Genomic DNA, 17,499 nt, shown 5'->3' with positions numbered 1-17,499 from the left:
CTACTTTTGTTTATTGAGCTCAGGGCATTTAGAAGTGCCTTTTACTTATGATAAATAGAGCTTAGGAAATGCAACGTGTCAGGTGGAATTTGTTGCTGCAAACACTGTAAGCCCTTGTAAAAGCAGTGAGTGTGAAAATACATCTTCCTGAATATGTGTAGTTTGGCATGTTTTCTTTCAAGCAGAGAGAAAAATAAGATAAATATACTACATTTATTCATATATTCTTGTAAAATAAAATTGTGCTCCATAATCACTCACTTTTATTAAGTAGATTAGTATTAATATTGTTAAAATAAACTCAGCTTCATGGTGATGATGTGACCAGTTGTTCTGTTAATCCCCAAAGGCCTGTGGCCATACAGATAATGAAGGTGGATATCAGAGGTTCTTTCTGCCTGTTTGTTTTTTGCATTACTGAAAAAGAAGTTGATCCCTGAAATGAATCTCCTATGGATCCTGGTTGCCCAGTATTCACCACTAAAGGATCCCCAAATGCATTCCTGTTTTGTCATAGTACTTGCTAATGCAGGTCTGGCTACTGAGAACTGGAAAAGGCTTAATAATTCAATTATATACAACTAATGCATTAATATACAGTTGTGCATTGCCCAAATGTTGCATGATAATTTTTTCATAGATTAAAATGTGCATCATTTTTCAAGTGATTTCCTATGGTTTTTGGCTATGTGTAGCTCCATTCAGAACAGAATCTCTCTCTGTATGTATAGCTTTGGTCTCTTTATCACAGATCTTCCTTGTGACTGCAGTCACACCAGTGCAGGGTAAAAAACTGGCAAGAAAAATACAGAGAAATTGAATGGAGAAGTGTCTGATATATAGCTTGCATTCTCATGAGCAGAAGGTGAACAACTTTGCAGAATAACTTTAGATCATGTGAATTACTTTCGAATTTGTTGCCTCTGTATATAGATACTATATCAAAACAATAGTCTTTCACAAACTTCAAATACCAAAAATAAATCCAGCAATAAAATAATAGATTAAATCATAGTCATGCTTGAGCTGAGTGCAGTAAAGTTATATTGCTTTGCACCAGCAAAAATGTGAGGAAAAACATAATTTTTCATATAAAGTCTTAGAACAGAAAGAATGATTGCTGCTGTATGACAGAAGATTCAGTTCTGAGCAAGGACTAGCATGTTAAATCAAACCAAACTCAACTGTATTTTATTTTCTCCACCCCACCTAACATACTACTTGCAAGCATAGAAAATTGAGGCTGTTTCAGTGCACTTTTTTTTTTTTCTATTGAAGTAATTAATTTATTCCTATGGAAGTCACTGATATTTCCTGCTGTGTATTGCTTTTAACTAAAATAGATTTGTTGCCAACTGAAGTCACCCTTTGTTTTTTTTTTTGTCCTTTCTTTACCTTCTCTAGATGTTGTTTGAAATGTAGATTTTAGCAGCACCTGTAGTTTATACCTAAAAAGCATCTTGCCCCTATTGAAACAACACTTTTGGGTTTCCTACTGATTAAAAAAAACAGTCTTTTGCTGGATTTTGCATTCTGATCCAGAGTTTCTGCCCACAAGAGCACTTCTCCCTTTTCAGTCCCAGTCACTCATGGAAGTGAAGATGTCTGATTCTGACTGGCAAAAACAACAGAAGGGATTGAGTTTTACAGCCCCTGGGATTTGAGAGCAATTACTCTCAGCTACTGACAGCAGTGTCAGCATGCCCATTGCAGTGTCCGCACTGCAAGTCTGAGCAAGGAAGAAAATAAATGGTTGAGATTAAATTTCCCTCAGCTGGACAAATGATAAGGCAATTCTGCGATTACTTCGCTAATGCACTGTATTAAAAGTAGCAAAACTTGTCCATATGAGAGAACCTTAAAACTAAAGAGTATTATAGTGTCATAGTGAGCTGTCAGTTTGGCAAAGCCTGCCTCTGTTTTGTTCCTGCTTTTATGTTTTTTTCTTCCCATCCCAATGCTTTAATGCCAGTTGCATTTGAAGGACTTAGAAAGAAAAGTGTTAATAACACTGTATTCTGAAACCATGATCCTTCCAAGTTAATGGAAACCATATTCTGTATTTAAGAAAAAAAATCCTTATTATCACAATCTAATGAGTACTTCTGTTCTTTTTCCTCATCCCAATCTAAGTGTGTCCCCCTTTGCCTCGAAAACCTGTTTTCTGACTTGCAATTTTTAAAGCCTTTAATTGCCTGTGTAAAGTTGCCTCCTTACTTACCTTTTAAACTTATAGTTCAAATATTTATATTAAATAGTATCTTCCTTCCCCTGTCAGGGATCCTCAACAGTGCAAGTTAATATTCCATGGGCAACATTTCTTGTACAGCCATTTAGTTTAATAATATCAGGGATGCTATTGATCCCTCCACCACTAGGACAGAATTCTTTTCTCAGTGCATAGTCACATGTTAATACAGATTATGAAATATCAAAGTAATGCATGTCCAGTACAAAGGTTTAACTAGATTTTAGGTTTCAGTTGAAGCATTTAACTTATAAGTGAGGAGGAATGAAGCTTTGCACAACAGGAATTGGCTGTTTCTTTAGACAGCAAAAGAACAATACTTTGTTATGAAATTTGTATTTAAAAAGTTGTGGGGAAAAATAGCTAAAAACCTAAAGCAACAATCAGTTTTATTTTTCATACCTAGTTTCTGATTTTGCTTCATTTTAGGAACAGATTCTAGACTATATTATCAAGCTCAAATAATATTTAGCTCTTGACTGAAATAAGAGAAACATTTGATTTTCATTAAGGTTAATTTAAAGTTCTAAGTCAAGAAATACACTTTAATTGATTTAATTACATGGCTGAAGCTTTTCAGGTCTACTTGCAAAATCATTATCATCACAAAAGTTATATTCACTCTTATTTTCACTTTTAGGCATGTATAATTATTTCTTGTTCACAGTTAATAATTACTACATCACGTGATTTTTGGTGTATGTGTGATTTCTGGTGTATGACTCATTCAAGAGAAGGAGGAAAAATTTGGGCTCTTCCAGTAGGCCTGCAAAAATTTTTCACAATTTTTGTTCTTATTTCAGTTACCCAGTGTATAGACCTGGAACTTCCAGGGCTAAAACAACTGTGACTAAAATAAATGGTTTTACAGTTGAAGGTGGCAGTGGATCAGATTTTCAGCCATTCCAGGCCCTATCTTGTGTTGCCTTGGGCTGTGTCAGTTGTACCTCTAACAGAGATGTCCTGCAGCCTTTAATCCAGTGTAACTTAAGTCCAGAGGTCTCTGTTGGAACACGTGCTGTTCATATCTCTGGTGTTTCCATAATGTTCTAGAGGGTTAAACAAATGTCCCGTATGATTCCTTTCTACTGCACATCATGAAACTGCAAAAGCTCTGAAGCTCCTTGGCACTGAATGTTGTGGATGTCAAAATTTACAGAACGAAGCAAATTCTTGATATAGAAATTTGTCACGGGTTATTAAACACAAAGGGAGTTTCTGAAGAGCAGATTACTGGACCCTAGGGAAAATGGGGAATTGCCATTGTTGGGCATCATCACACACAGAATCATAGAATATCCTGGGTTGGAGGGGACCCACAAGTATCATTGAGTCCAATTCTCTTTCCCAGTCAGTTCTGAGGACATCTGAAGATGTTTGACTTAAGAGACTCCAGCTGTTCTTGTGCTTTTTTTGGTATCCATTTACTAGAGTAAGTTAAATATCATGTTATTATTTTCATATATGGAAGATTAAGGATGTATTGGAGGAAGGATCTTGGGATATGCTGAAACAGTGCTGCTGCACTGAAATCATTGTGGATATATCTTTTGTTTTCCATTTAGGAGAATTTTTAGTTGTCTTTTTTGTTGTTGTTGCAGGAGAGATAAAATTTTGTTTTAAATTATGTAGCTGATATAGTAATTGAAAGCTAAATTGTATAGAATTTTCTTGCTGTATTTTTTTTTTTGCAAAGGTTGCTACTGTTATTTCGAAATGGTTTTATTCACAATTATCAAGAATTTCTTTTAGAAAGTTAGCTTGTTAATTTGGAGATGGAGAATGTAATTTATTTTCACAAAAATGCATTTTTCAAACCGAGTCAAGGGAAAATTATGTTTCCTTTTCATGTGATCTTAGGGAAATTTTTTGAACTTTCTCTTCATGTGACATCATAAGACAAACTAAAATGTTTGGAAATTACTGCTAAAATTTTTATTTAACTGATAATTTTTTATACATTATAAAGAAAAGCTAGAAAGTTAGTCCAGAAAGTAGCACAGATCATACATGAAATGTCCTAATTCTATGATATTGCTAAATTACACCAAAAAGTATGTCACCTGCAATTAGAAACAGAATCCGGAATAATCATTAATTTACTCACTGTTTTCTGCTGAGTTTTTTACCATGATGTCACACTTTCTAGCCAGCCAGCAGACTGAAATATCACTGTCTTGTTTTTTTCCAGCCTTTCATTTCAAAATGGTAAAGTAGGCAAACGCCTCATATATCTTTTTCTTTTGAATATACTGATTGCTTATTTATATCAGGGTCATCTTAACACTTTTACTGGGTCTTGCTGCAATGTTCAGCTGCACTGAATGCATTGCCAACTCTGTAAGAAGGGTTGTAGCAATAAGCCTGTCAACATTTCCAATATTCTCAATCTAAACTCAAGTGATGGTTTTGCTAATAACTCTGGTATAGCTGGAAAGGGAAAAGGCTGGAGGAAGGATTCATTCTCTATTTCCTTTAAGCTTGGGAGGAGAGGACAGGGAAGGAAATAAATTAAAAACTAGCTTCCTCATTCCTAAATAAGATAACTCCATTGTAATCCTGAGATCATTTCCCCATGCTTAGCTACGTTGGCACAAAAGGCGTTTAATATAACACATTGAGGAGAATGAATCTTTATAGCAAGGAAGGAGACAGGAAATTCAGAATTTAAGAGCATCTGCCTTTGAATTTTCTTAATGATAATAAGATAATGATAGTAAGAAAATGTGAATGCCACATCAATATTTTACTTTTCCATATCCTTCATCTCCAGCTTCCATATTCCAGAATGGTAGAACTCATGACTGAAAAGAGCTATAAGCAGAATCAACAGACCTTGTACTTTCTGAATTAATTATTTCAGTCATGCATGCCTCAGGACTTGCTTGCAGGGGTATGCTGAAAATAGATTCAACTTGTGAAGCTGATAATTGGTGTGGCTGTGAAGACTGGGAAGGTCTTTCCTTTCCCAGACACTTCTTTCTGACCCTTTTCACCATCTTCACCTGGGGTGTTCTCAAGAGAGGAGACTTGCATCAATTTGGTCATGCAAAAAGCAGAAGATTATGTTCATTTCTACCTCTGCAAAGCAGACACCCTTAGCTAATTTAACAGCACTCAGCAAATTGTGCATAGTTGGAGCAGGGAGTGAGGGTGAATACATTACCAAGTTGTTTGTGCAGAGGAATTTAAGTAAAAAGTTGTCACACTGAGCCACACAATTCTAGTTTGGATAGTACCAGTCCTTAGGGATAGATTTTCAAAGCTGTAGGAATTCTGCTGACATTGATGGATTACTCAGTGTCTCTCCAAATCTTTCACATTTCTTTAATATGGGAAAGTCAATTATCTGTTATCCCAAAACAGTAACAACATGACATGTAAACAGATGGGTCCATTGTTTCAGATTTGGTCAGACACTTCCTATGACTCTCTGTAAATTTAGTATTTATGCCAGAGTCAATGATCTATCCTCATTGTGATTGTATGAGTTATACAGATTTTGCAAAGAGAATAATAAATGGGGCCAATGCTCAAATTCATATCAAGACGGGGATCAGAGTCAAGAAAGTTCCATTTGTAAAATGTACATTTGTTCTTCCAAAAATGCCAGGTAAATGTTTTCAACTGCTGAAGAAAATGCTGATCAAACACTTCTAGGACCTGTAATATTTCATACACGGAACAGAAATAACTAATGGAAATACCAGGGATTTATTTGGTTTTTTTCTTTCTTCTATAACACTGGCATGCATTCATGTGCAGCATTTCTAAGTGTTCACAGACCATCAGTAAAGAAACAGTATACTTATTTCTGGAAAAATTGGCAATAGGAGATCTTGGAGAGTGTGCATCAAATTGCAGTGTGAGTAATGAGGGGAAAAAACAAAAAAAATTGGCAAACATGGCACGAGAGTTAACAACAGTTAGAGAGATGTGACTTGGCTACTGGAGGTTTGCTTCATGCATTTCTAGTAAGCTGCATAATTCTTCACAATTTCCTACTACAATTTTTAAATAAAACATCATTTTCTAAGCATTCTTTCCATAACCTTAGCAACACAAGTAGGAAGAGGGAGAAATTGCAGATGGAAATCCTGTCTGTCTGATCTCATCTAGGTGGAGCAGTAAATGTCTTGAGGGATAAAGTGCCAAGATCTCTCAGAGGTTTTCTGCTCCAGTACAGATAACAAAGCAAGCTGCTTCTCAGGTTCTTCCTGCTCCAGGCAAAGTATGGATGCTTCTCTTCTGGTGTATGAAAAGTGTCTTGCAGTGCTAGAACAGACCTAATCTGGTTCCAAAATGCTGCTGCTTAGATCTGGCTTACATAGGTCAACAACTTGGTGAGTGCTCATTTTGAGGGTATAACTTTGGGGATATTATATTGGCTGGCACAATGGATTGTAGCAAGTTGGGTGAGGATGTTTGGAACATCTTCATTCCATAGTCATAAGCTAGTGCCCCCAGTGCCCCTATTTGCCTAGGAAAAAAAAAACCCAACTCTTTGTTGAGTCAAAATTACTGACTATGACATTGAAAGAAACAGCAATTCATTCCTGAGAATTTTTTTTTTAATAAACCTGGAAATAGAATTTTTATTCAACCATTTAGTCTCCAACAGTGTATACACTGTTAATTTTTCTTGTATTATATCAGGCATATCATTCCACTACCTTGGAAATCAAGGTAATTTCTTAAATACACTGCAGAGATTTTGTTTCTAATATAAACATTCAGTGAAGGGTAGTACACATCTGTATACTGCTCCAATAATGAACATAAATTTATATGAAATATTAGGTGACTGTGATTGCTAAAAAGACACTGGAGTCTGTACAGGTAGTGATTTTCCTTTTAAGTTGTAGCTAATATTGAAATTGGAAGTGAAATTCAGCTCTTCAGTTTGATTACCTAAGTATAGATGCATGTGACATAGACAAGGAATGTGCAAGTTTTACCAGGGCTTGTAGTGGTAGGAGAGGGGGAAATGGCTTCAAGAAGATAGGTTTAGATGAGATATTAGCAAAATAGTCTTTGCCATGAGGATGGTAGGGCACTTGAACAGGTTGTCCAGAGCAATTTGGATGACTCACCCCAGGAAGATTTCAAGGCCAGGTTGGATGGGCTCTGAGCAACCTGGTCTAGTGGAAAGTGTCCCTGCCCATGGCTGGGGAATTGGAACAAGATGATCTGTAAGGTCTCTTCCAATACAAACTATTCTGTGATCAAAGTTGGTGGAAATTTAAGGTGAAAAGTGCCTAGCTATGGTTGTCTGATATAATTTTAGGCTGTGGTTATACTGAATGGCCCACTGCTCCTCCTGTAGGATAAAGGTCAGCTGCAGGTCCTGAATCATATCTGCAATTTTCAGATGGCCCTGGGTTCCTCCAGTGCTTAGTAATTAGATCTCATCCATGGTCAGTACAGGCAGTGCAGTTAAAATGTGTATTTGGATTGTTCTAAAGTGGAGCTGAAGGAGCTGGCAAATCTTTGCTGACAGCATTAATAGATCTGTGGTTCTGATAATGAGTGCTTACAAACCCAGCTCCCAGGTAGACAGCTGCACTGAAGTATCCAACCTGCACACCAAATAACATGCTGCTTATCTACCTATATTTTTATCTGAGTCTGAAGGGAAAAAATATAGGATTTTTGCTTTGTTTGTTTGTTTGTTTGTGATTTTTTTTGTTGTTGTTGTTTGTTTTGGTTTTTGCTTTTTTTTTTTTACAGATATAGCAATAAATGGTATCAAGGTCAAAATATTGAGATTCCTCCTTTCTTTTCCCCTCTCCCTATCTTACTTGCCATGCCACCAACCCCATACCAGTAAAAAATATTGATTTGAAACACAAGTAAAATCTTTTGTCTTCATCTTTCACTGGTTTTCAGTGCTTAGATGTTTGCATCCCTTGAATTTGCTTGAATTTGTCAAAAGACACCTTTCAAGTCAAAAGTAATTCTGTAGTGCCTTGTGATTTATCATCTTAGTGTCCTGTATTTAGATGAAAGATGAAAAAGAAAATACAAGTTTATGCAACATTCCACTTTGGATCAGTCTATTCTGGAAGAGCAACGTAGATTTAGACACAAGAAAAAATAACATCAAAATCAAAAGAATGTGTTAGTATAATTTTGAAATACTTGATTATATTGGTTCAGCAGCACTCTGGGTTAACTTGAAGGGAGTACTTTTCAGAGACAACAGAGGGAAGATATTATTTAGCATCCTGATCTTGTCTGGGTAATTGTGAAGTGCGCAGAGTATTCCTCTTAAAAAAACCAAGTGCATATTCTGCAGAAATCTTGTTTGGAGCCTGATGTCAGGCAATGGCAGCAACTTGGACACGCCTGTCTAGACAACATGTAACTCATCGAGCATCTCAATTAAATATGATGTCTTAGAGTTGTGGCACAAGAGCTCTCAAGGGATTTATTTATTTTATTGAGCGTGACTGCAAGATCTGATAAATAAGCATTTCTGTGACAAGTCGTTGAGAAATGTGGCTGGTGATAACAGTTTGGTAAAACTGTATATAGCATTTTTTTAATATTCCTGTGTATCCAATCCAGACTGAAATGCTCTTACAGATGTATACAGAAAAAGACATGTGAATAAAGCAAAATGCATACTTTTTTCCAAACAAAAGAGAAGTAGAAATTTCTAACCACTTTCATAATCACTGTCTTTGTAAGCCATGAATGGTGGTTTTGAAATTTTGCATATTGATTGCTAATTTCAGCCAGTCCCAGGTTTTAGTAACTAAAGATTCATGTGTGTTGTGCATGAGAGCTAAACTAGAAAGTTCTGTGGCTAAATAAATTACCAGTTTGTTTGCAAACTGTTTAAAACCAGTGTCCCCCAGGGAAGCCATGGTGATGCAGTTTGTCCTGTGTTGCTCAGGTTCTCTGATGGTCTGTCTATATGCTTTATATGCTGTTCAGTCATGCTGGACTGAACAGCATGACTCTGGCAAAGGCTGGTGCTGAGTGAGGTGTATGTGGACACCTATCAAAGCTTCAGAATAAATTTATCCCTGCAGGTAAAATGCTACTGCTTTAATTAACCCATGCTCCTGCCTGTATTGTATTGATCATACATGTTCCTACAACTGATTGCTCTGCAATTTTGGCACCAAACCCTGGCGGATCCCTGAAACACAATATCAACAACTCAGGAACTGCAACTCATACCAGTGAGCATAGAGGCAGCTTCCTGCACTGTCCTATGGAAAGCCCTGATCAACTACAAACGATACCTGCTAATAGCAACTTAATGCTTCAAATATGTCACATTTTCCATACCAATTTATATTTGCCATTTTCCCTCCTGATGTGGTCTCAGGGCTCTTGGTTGGGTCTTGGTTGCTGTTTTCCTCGCATGTCTTCCAACAGAGAATTGCCATAGAACAGGAAATAAGGATGACTTGCATCTCCTGGCATTTGAATATACAGTGGAGGAATACAAAGGCTACAGAGAGTTTAAAGTTACTATAATACTTGGATGAAAAAAAAAAAAGAAGAGGGTGTGTAATACTAAATTGAACTTACACATTTTAGGGGATGGAAAAAAATTGCCCAAGTGTGGCTGTAAGTAGGTCAAAGTACATATGCTCAGAAACACAGTTTGTCATACTCCACACAGGAAGTGGATCTTTAAAAGACTAAATCTTTAAAATCTAACTTGGCAAAAATGTAGTTATTTATGGTATTATCTGGAGCCATAAGCTCCCAAGAATGGAGCTGGTAACAGATGTGGTGTCTTAACCACTAAGGCTCTGTAGTCTAGTCCTGGCAGATTGGTTTTCATGTTTACAAAAAGTCATTTTTACAGTTTCAGTTTCACGAACCCTTCAGTCATTTATACATATCTAAAAATGAGAATATAAGCTCTAAAACCTGTGTCATAATTGCCTCAAAATTAAAGGTCTGCTAGACATTTTTTGGGCATTGTATTGAAATAGTTCTTTTTATTTTCTTTTAGTGGAGAGGATGCTACACAGAGCAGTTAATAAAGATGCATTTTCAGAATGTCATTTCTCAGACTTCTGCTCCAGCAAATCAGGAACAAAGCTGCATAATAAATATTTCCCTACTGTAATTGGGTTTTGAGTGACTGGTGATTTGGCTTTTTTTCCTTTCTTAAGTAAGGCATTGCAGAGATTTTTGCTCTTTTGAAGCTTGTCTCATATGACAAGACAGTCCAAAGGGTTTTATAAGCCTGCTGTAATGACCCCTAAATAGGCTGACAGTTTTATAGCAGTCCCCAAGAGGGAAGCTTCCTTTCAAAAGCAGCTGAATATCATGGAAAAGGCAGTGACTCCACATTGAGTTTTCACTAAGCTGCAAAGACTAAATGGCTTTCCGGATTAATAACAGTTTTATGGCATCCTTCTCTTACAGAATGTCTGTCAGCATGTGTGACTCTCCATTATATGTGCTGTAAGGAGCTCAGAAAAGTGCAGTTTAAAACCTGTGAACTTAAATTGTTACAAAGCTGCATAAAGCCTTGTGTCTGCATGGCGGGGGAGAGATGTGAGATAAATCTTTTATTTCATCCCAGCTGATGACAGCGTTTAATGTTTACTATAGCAGCCTCTGGGTGTAAATCTGTGAGATTCTGGGCAAAGTGACTTCTATACTGGTCCTGTTGAAAACCTGAGTGTGGGGACTATTGCACACACAGACAATAGGCTTTCAGCACTTGCAGAGTACTCATGTAGCCTCTTCTTGGAGAATATAGTGTGAGAGGACATTTTTAATACCAAAGCACTCAAATGCAGAATCTCCTCTTCCATTAGTTTGGCTTCCTCTCATTTATTAGTAATTAAATTAGCTGTTCAAAATGGATTTTGCTAGGGTTTTTGTCATCAACAGTGATATTCACAAGTCGGTGGCTGATGTCAACTATGCCCATATTGCTATATATATATGTATATTCCCTTAGACATTAAAAAAAAAAAGAAAAAGAAAACGCAGCAGATTGCAGCTCTGTCACTGTGAAAGCAGCAAGTCACTGAAAAAACACCTCTCTAAATTGCATGTTTTCTCAGTAGATTAGTACAGAACAAAGACTTTTGTTAAGAAATTGAACAGGAGAGAGTTCATCCTTGATGCAAAGTGCTTATGAAATTGGTAATTCTGAGCACCTCAGAGCAATCAAGGTTCCTAAGCAGCAGCCCCAATATATATCCTCTGTAAGACTATGCTGCAATCCACATGTACCTTACCACTGAAATTAGAGCTCTCATGTTTTGAGAGGCCAGTTCAAGTTAAGTATTCCTCAGGGTTCTTTGACTATCAGATTCTATAAACCTGTAAATCATAGCATTGCTATGTTGTGATTGTATTTACAGTATTCTATTAGAATGAGCTATGTGGCAGCAGCATGCATAGTGTCTCTAACCCCATTTCCCGTGGCCTTAATCTTCCCTCTAGGACCCCATCTCAGGATAGGTGATCCTCTCTTGTACTGTCTCATCTCCTGTGCTAATGGCTATTCTAATAGGAATATTCTCCATGTGTCTTTGCCACCTGCCCCTGTCTCAGTCAGTGTCTGCCTAAAGAAAATGTGAATAAATGAGGAAAATCAGTTGCAGCAGCATACACACATGCTTCTCCTGCTCAGGTAATGCAGAATGTGACCATGCATCTCTCTTGCCCTTTCTCAGGGCCCAGAAGCGTGCTGTCAAGAAGAGGCTTTCCATCACTCTGCAATGCAGAGCTAGCTCAAGTCCTATCCAAGCTGTCAACTCTGTTCTCCCTCTTGGGCTGCTTTTAGGTAGTGGGGATTAATAATGCTCAGAAATCTAAAAGCAATTTTCTAGCAAAAGTCTGAAACAATTCAGAAGTCACTTTTGGCTGTATTTTACTGATGTGATAGGCAGAGATAACATAAGAGAGTAGCCAGCATTACATGTGATTGGGTAAAAGTACAAATAGTTTTGAGGAAGCTGTTTTGGCTGTATGTGTGCAGGGGCCCATTGTTGTTGTCTCATTTAAACAGAAAGGGTTTTTTGGTTCTGCAAAATGGATTGCCAGAACGGCTTTATTCCTTAGGAACTAATTGTAATTGCTAGCTTATTTCCTTTATCTAAGTATCCAAAGAAGTATTGATATCTTTGGTTTTTTTGCTGAAAAGTAGTCTGTTTTAAAATATAGAATTGCATATTTTCTTCTTTCAGGGTTTTCATTTCAGTCTACAAATGCACCTTATGGAAAACACAATTCTCTGATTAATTTCATAGGCTATTAATGTAGAAATGTTTGCATTCAGAAGTAATGACAATGACATTAGTAACTGGTGGTAAATTTTCTTGGAACTAATTTTTTTGGGGCCAATATTAGCAGAAATTTCATTTAATTTAAAAATAAACCTAATCTGTGAGTTGAGCAATATTTGAGCAATTTGTTAATGTATTTTGTTAGAAATCACATACCAGACCTTCCATTCACAGTGATAAAAATTAAGTATCTATAAAGTCTACCACCATATCCTTGAGGGCTTCAGACTTTTTACATTATGTTGTCTTCTCAGTTGAAGACGGAAATGCACTTTCAATACAGTAGCATATTTAAAGGGACAAGAGTTATCAAATGAAATGCAGTCTTCCTGTCTTCTATTGCATCTGGCAATAACTCATGGCACTTGATAAGGAAGATCTGATGATGAGGATCCTTGGATGGGATGATTGATGTATTGATTGATAAATCAATTGATTTTTCATTGATAATGTCACAAAGAATGTTCCAGTACTGGGGGAAGGCAGCCAGAACTATCTGCTGGAATGTAATGACCATCAGCTTGGCTGATCCATGACTATTTGCCTTCTGGATGTCTTCCTTTCCTTTCTCAGGAAAGCAAGACGTTTTCTACAACATACTATTGTGCAACAGCAGAGCTCATTCCTGATTGCTTTTCCTCTGGTTGAAGTTATTAGTTTTCTTCAATTACAATCTTACACAGAGAGAGTTTGAGAGATGGCAGAACTTCTTGTTCAGTAATGTCTGCGGTTTGGGTCAAATTGAATCCAGTGTTTAAAAACAAAATATTCATGCAGTTGGATTCAACAGCAACTCTTACTCCTAAATCTTGTTTGATAATATCCTCTGTCTCCTAGAGATTTATATTACTTTTCAATATCTGTTAAATAAAAATGTGGCAGGAAAATAATTAAATCTAAAAAGTCACATTATGTGATTCTATCATGGAATCGTGTCCTCATTGTGTCTTGGTTTGAAAAGACAGGTGTCTGCTAAGGAAGGCAGGAGCCTCCCTTGAAATGGAAAATATAAACCCCCTCACTACAAATTATTAGAATTTTGAAATTAAGCAGCTCTCAGGCAAAGATATGGGAGTAGGAACAACAGTTCTTTATTAGGGAAGAAAAAAGAAATAAAATAAACAATGCAGTAATACAAAACAACAGAGTCAAAATACAACCTGACATCCTGTGGGTCAGGGTGTTGGTAGCAGTCTAATTAAAATGGTGGCTGCAGTTCTCCTGGAGTGAAAGATGTGGTTCTGTTGGAGCAGTGATCCTGTAGAAGGATGTAGCTTTCCTCTGAAGGTTCAATAGTGGTATAAATGTCCTGGTCTTCTTCTGGGAATCCAGTGGGAAAAGGCTACTGGGGTGTTCCAAACCTCAGATTATATCCAGGTAGGAATGCTTGGCTCCTCCCACTGGGTGGAGCATTTCACAATGGATGATGTAATTTTTGTCAGTCATGCAGTGAGACTCAGTGGCCCATTAACAGAAGATATTTCCCAGAGGGAGGATGTGTCATGAAAGAGATAAAGAAAACTGCCCAATTAACACAAGATAACGGCCCCATCTCTAACAGACGGGAATAGAATACACACCCCTACCCACATTTTGCAGCTCAGGAACATTGAGAGCAAGCTTTATTGTTTCATGTTAGTTTTGGTACTATTTTCATGCCTATTTTTGGCCAGAATCCCAGATAATAATTTGAACTAATGTCAGAGGCATAATGTAGTTGTTACTTTTAAAAATCACATATAGTTACTTTATGTTATCTTGATTGTGAAAGATCACATCACACATTGGAAGCCTTAATCTGTTAAGCGACAGCAGTTACTGATTAAATGAATATGTGACATTTAGACTGTATTTGGGATTATCTGAATATCTAATGTATGGAATGGATGTTAAGTCTTTGAATTTGACACACCAAGTATTTAAAGAAGGCTTAATCTTCAGTTGTGCTGAGCTTTTGTGAGTAGTGCATATATTCAGCTTTCCTGAAAAATTCAGTTGTATTTGGAGAAGTATGGGAATATATTCAAAGTGTCATCACTTGTGAAAGTGTCATCACTTAGCTTGTGAAAGCTAAGAAATTAATTTCTACAATCAACAAATAAGATGTCAACTCAGCATCAAGTATTGCCTGAGGTTAAAAATAACTTATCTCCCCAAAAGAAAAGTGTTATGAGAGATATTCTAATAAATATTCCCTTTATAGTCACAAGGGTTGCCAACAGTAATCCTCATAGCTGGTGCAAAGAATATCTGGGAAAATCCATTGCTTTAATGCTGTACTGTTCAAAAGAAGAAAGCTGCTATGTACTTCATATATAAACAGAATTTGGACAGAATTGCACATTTAGAGATCCAGTGGGAGATAATGCTCATATCCCCCAAATACCTAAAAAAGAAAAAAGAAAGCTTTCTCGAAGTAGTAAAGGGTATGTTCTCTGCTTTTTTTGCTTTCCTTTCGGTAACATGCTTCTATGTCACTAATAGATACTTAAGAAGTTTGTTCCTCATCATAATTGTATCTTTATAAAATTCTAATTATCAGTAAAACTCTAAATCTGTCTCATATAACTATTAAAATTATTTTCTTCATTGAGTAGTTTACATCCAAATTCAGTAAAATTTCTTAAACATTTTTCCATCTTCTTGTATGTATCTACCTGTAGGGAATGGAATGTATTATGAAGCAGGTGCAATCAGTCAAAGAATATAAACAGGTCTGACAGAATGAAAAGTTGTAGGTATCTAATGATACCAATGAAATAATATTTATTAAAGATTCCAAGAATTTCATTTCCATGGTAATGCAAATTAGGAACTATGAAAGCAGTGACTTGGAACAGAAGCTTAGATCCTAACCTTATTTGGAGCTCCCAAGCTGCTCACATCAACTTTAGTTGTTAGCTGCCTGTGCCTTTTTGTGTCAGATTGTAAATTTACAGATGGGATTAAGAAAATTTAGGATGTGGAGAGAAAGAATTAATAATATATTCATAAAATACATCTGCATGAAGGCTATCAAGAGGAATTCTGCCTTCTATCATTTAAGTAGAAGCAAAGAATCTAAGATTATTTAACTTGGATTAAAATACTAAATGAGACCTTTTATATACAAAATTTGTTAGACATAAACAATTCCTCACACAGTGCCAAAATCTTGAGATGAAGGCTGTAATTTAAGTGTTTGATTTACAATCTGTATGGTGAATCTGCTTTAGGCATGGGTCAAGATACCATTTGAAACATTCTTATAGAGTTACCAACTAGGCTCAGGGCTAGAGCCTTCTAGTTGTGGAAGTGGGGGTTTAGGTACTAGAAATTAACTGGGGTAGCTTTATTAACTATAAAATAATTGAAATGCAAAAAAAAACTTTGCACAGTTTTGACTATAGTTTAAGTATTGCATGTTTATCTGAAACAAACTGTAATTACTTGTTATTTGTCTCTGGATCTCTTTCTTTGAGATTTTGTATGCCTTAAATGTGACCAATATTTACTAAGGAATTTTTATTCAGAGTGGTAAATTGGACCGGGAATATACATATTTGTTTTCAAAACCTTTGAATTTACAGTACCTCTATTGTATACATGACTGCAATAACTGTTTCTGTTGACTATTAAAGGAGGAAAGAATTTGGTTAGATGTCTGGCTTTTGTCATCTTCCTGACAGTATAGTTTTAATTATGTTTACTTGTGTGACTAACCTAGAGTTAGTGAATCTGTTGAAAGTTGCTTCAGAATTGTTACTGAGATTTAGTGGAAATATAAAGTACATCCTGGCATGCAAAATACAGCAGAAGACACAGAAATTGTCAAGGAGAAAATAACCTGACTATATCTGCAACAGCTAACGTAAGATGCTTCAGTAATGATGTTAATGTAGGGTCAAATCCAGCTGAAACAGGATTTATGGTCAATATATTTACTCTAGGACATGAATGATGTCATTAGAATATAAGTCCTTGCCACGTGTGTGTCCAGCTCAGGATCATGTCAGTAGGAATGGGTTGGGTACGATCTGGGGATGTGGGGAGGGGAACTCAGCTCTGCAGGGCAGCACAGCCTGATTTGAGGATACTCCTGTGTGGCTGACTGGATACAGGAGGCACAGCAGGAGGGGAACATCTTCATCACCAGGGTAATTCCAAATTCCATGTCCTCCTCTTCAATTTTCTATTGTACTTTTTATTTTCTGAGTTTATTTTCAAACTCTATCATCAAGGCTTTTGGGGGCTTTTTACTTTGTCTTAGAAGGGGAGGAACTGAGGAAGGAACTAAGAAATACTAGCATGTGCTACTTTTATAGAATTACTTGTAGCTATTCAGCAGAGAGCTGGCAATGCCGTTGATTTAAATATTTTGTGGTTGTCAAAGCTTGGTTTGAGTAAAGGAAGACTGGGAATCTGAAATGAGTTTCATTTCTTGCCTCAGACCGCACACTTTTTTCTTTTTTTCTTTTCTTCTGTCTTAGATAGGAAGGCAGAGACCTTCACAGTAATTAACCTTAACAAAAATTTGCTGTGATGGGAGCATGACAACAACTACTGTATTTTTTAAAACCACGAGAATTAGGAAGATTTCTTCCACAAATATGTATATGTTTTTCTGTCTTGAAAGGGCAAATCTACAGTAAAACAGATGTTCAGAGTTTTAAAAACACATAGCATTGTAAGCCTACAGCTATTAGGAATATTTTGGATGTTCTTAAATAGGATAGTCTAGTGAATTATGTTCAGAAATGTTAAAAACTACAATTTTTTTAAGGTGTTATCCATGAATAGTTCTTATGGCTTCGTTAGGGTATGACCATTGTTATAGGAATTGTTCATCTTGTTCCATAAGGCATCACACATTTTGCCATAGATTTCACTGATGTGATTATTACACAACCTGTATAATTGGTACTTGAGATAGTGAACGTTATAATCATAATATAAGATGATTGCATGAGGTAACTGCCTTGTCAGCTGCTA

At 36.4% G+C, this 17,499-nt stretch overlaps 1 protein-coding gene across 1 annotated transcript in view; it reads left to right on the top strand.

Annotated features, from left to right (window-relative positions):
• Positions 1-17,499, top strand: part of PLXDC2 (plexin domain containing 2) — a 258,828-nt gene that overhangs the window by 118,732 nt on the left and 122,597 nt on the right. The gene's annotated exons all lie outside the window — the stretch shown is intronic.

This window comes from Ammospiza nelsoni, chromosome 1, assembly GCF_027579445.1.
Source record: "Ammospiza nelsoni isolate bAmmNel1 chromosome 1, bAmmNel1.pri, whole genome shotgun sequence".
NCBI lineage: Eukaryota > Metazoa > Chordata > Aves > Passeriformes > Passerellidae > Ammospiza > Ammospiza nelsoni.
The sequence above is the reverse complement of the archived record's forward strand: the minus strand, read 5'-3'. Positions and strand labels throughout refer to the sequence as shown.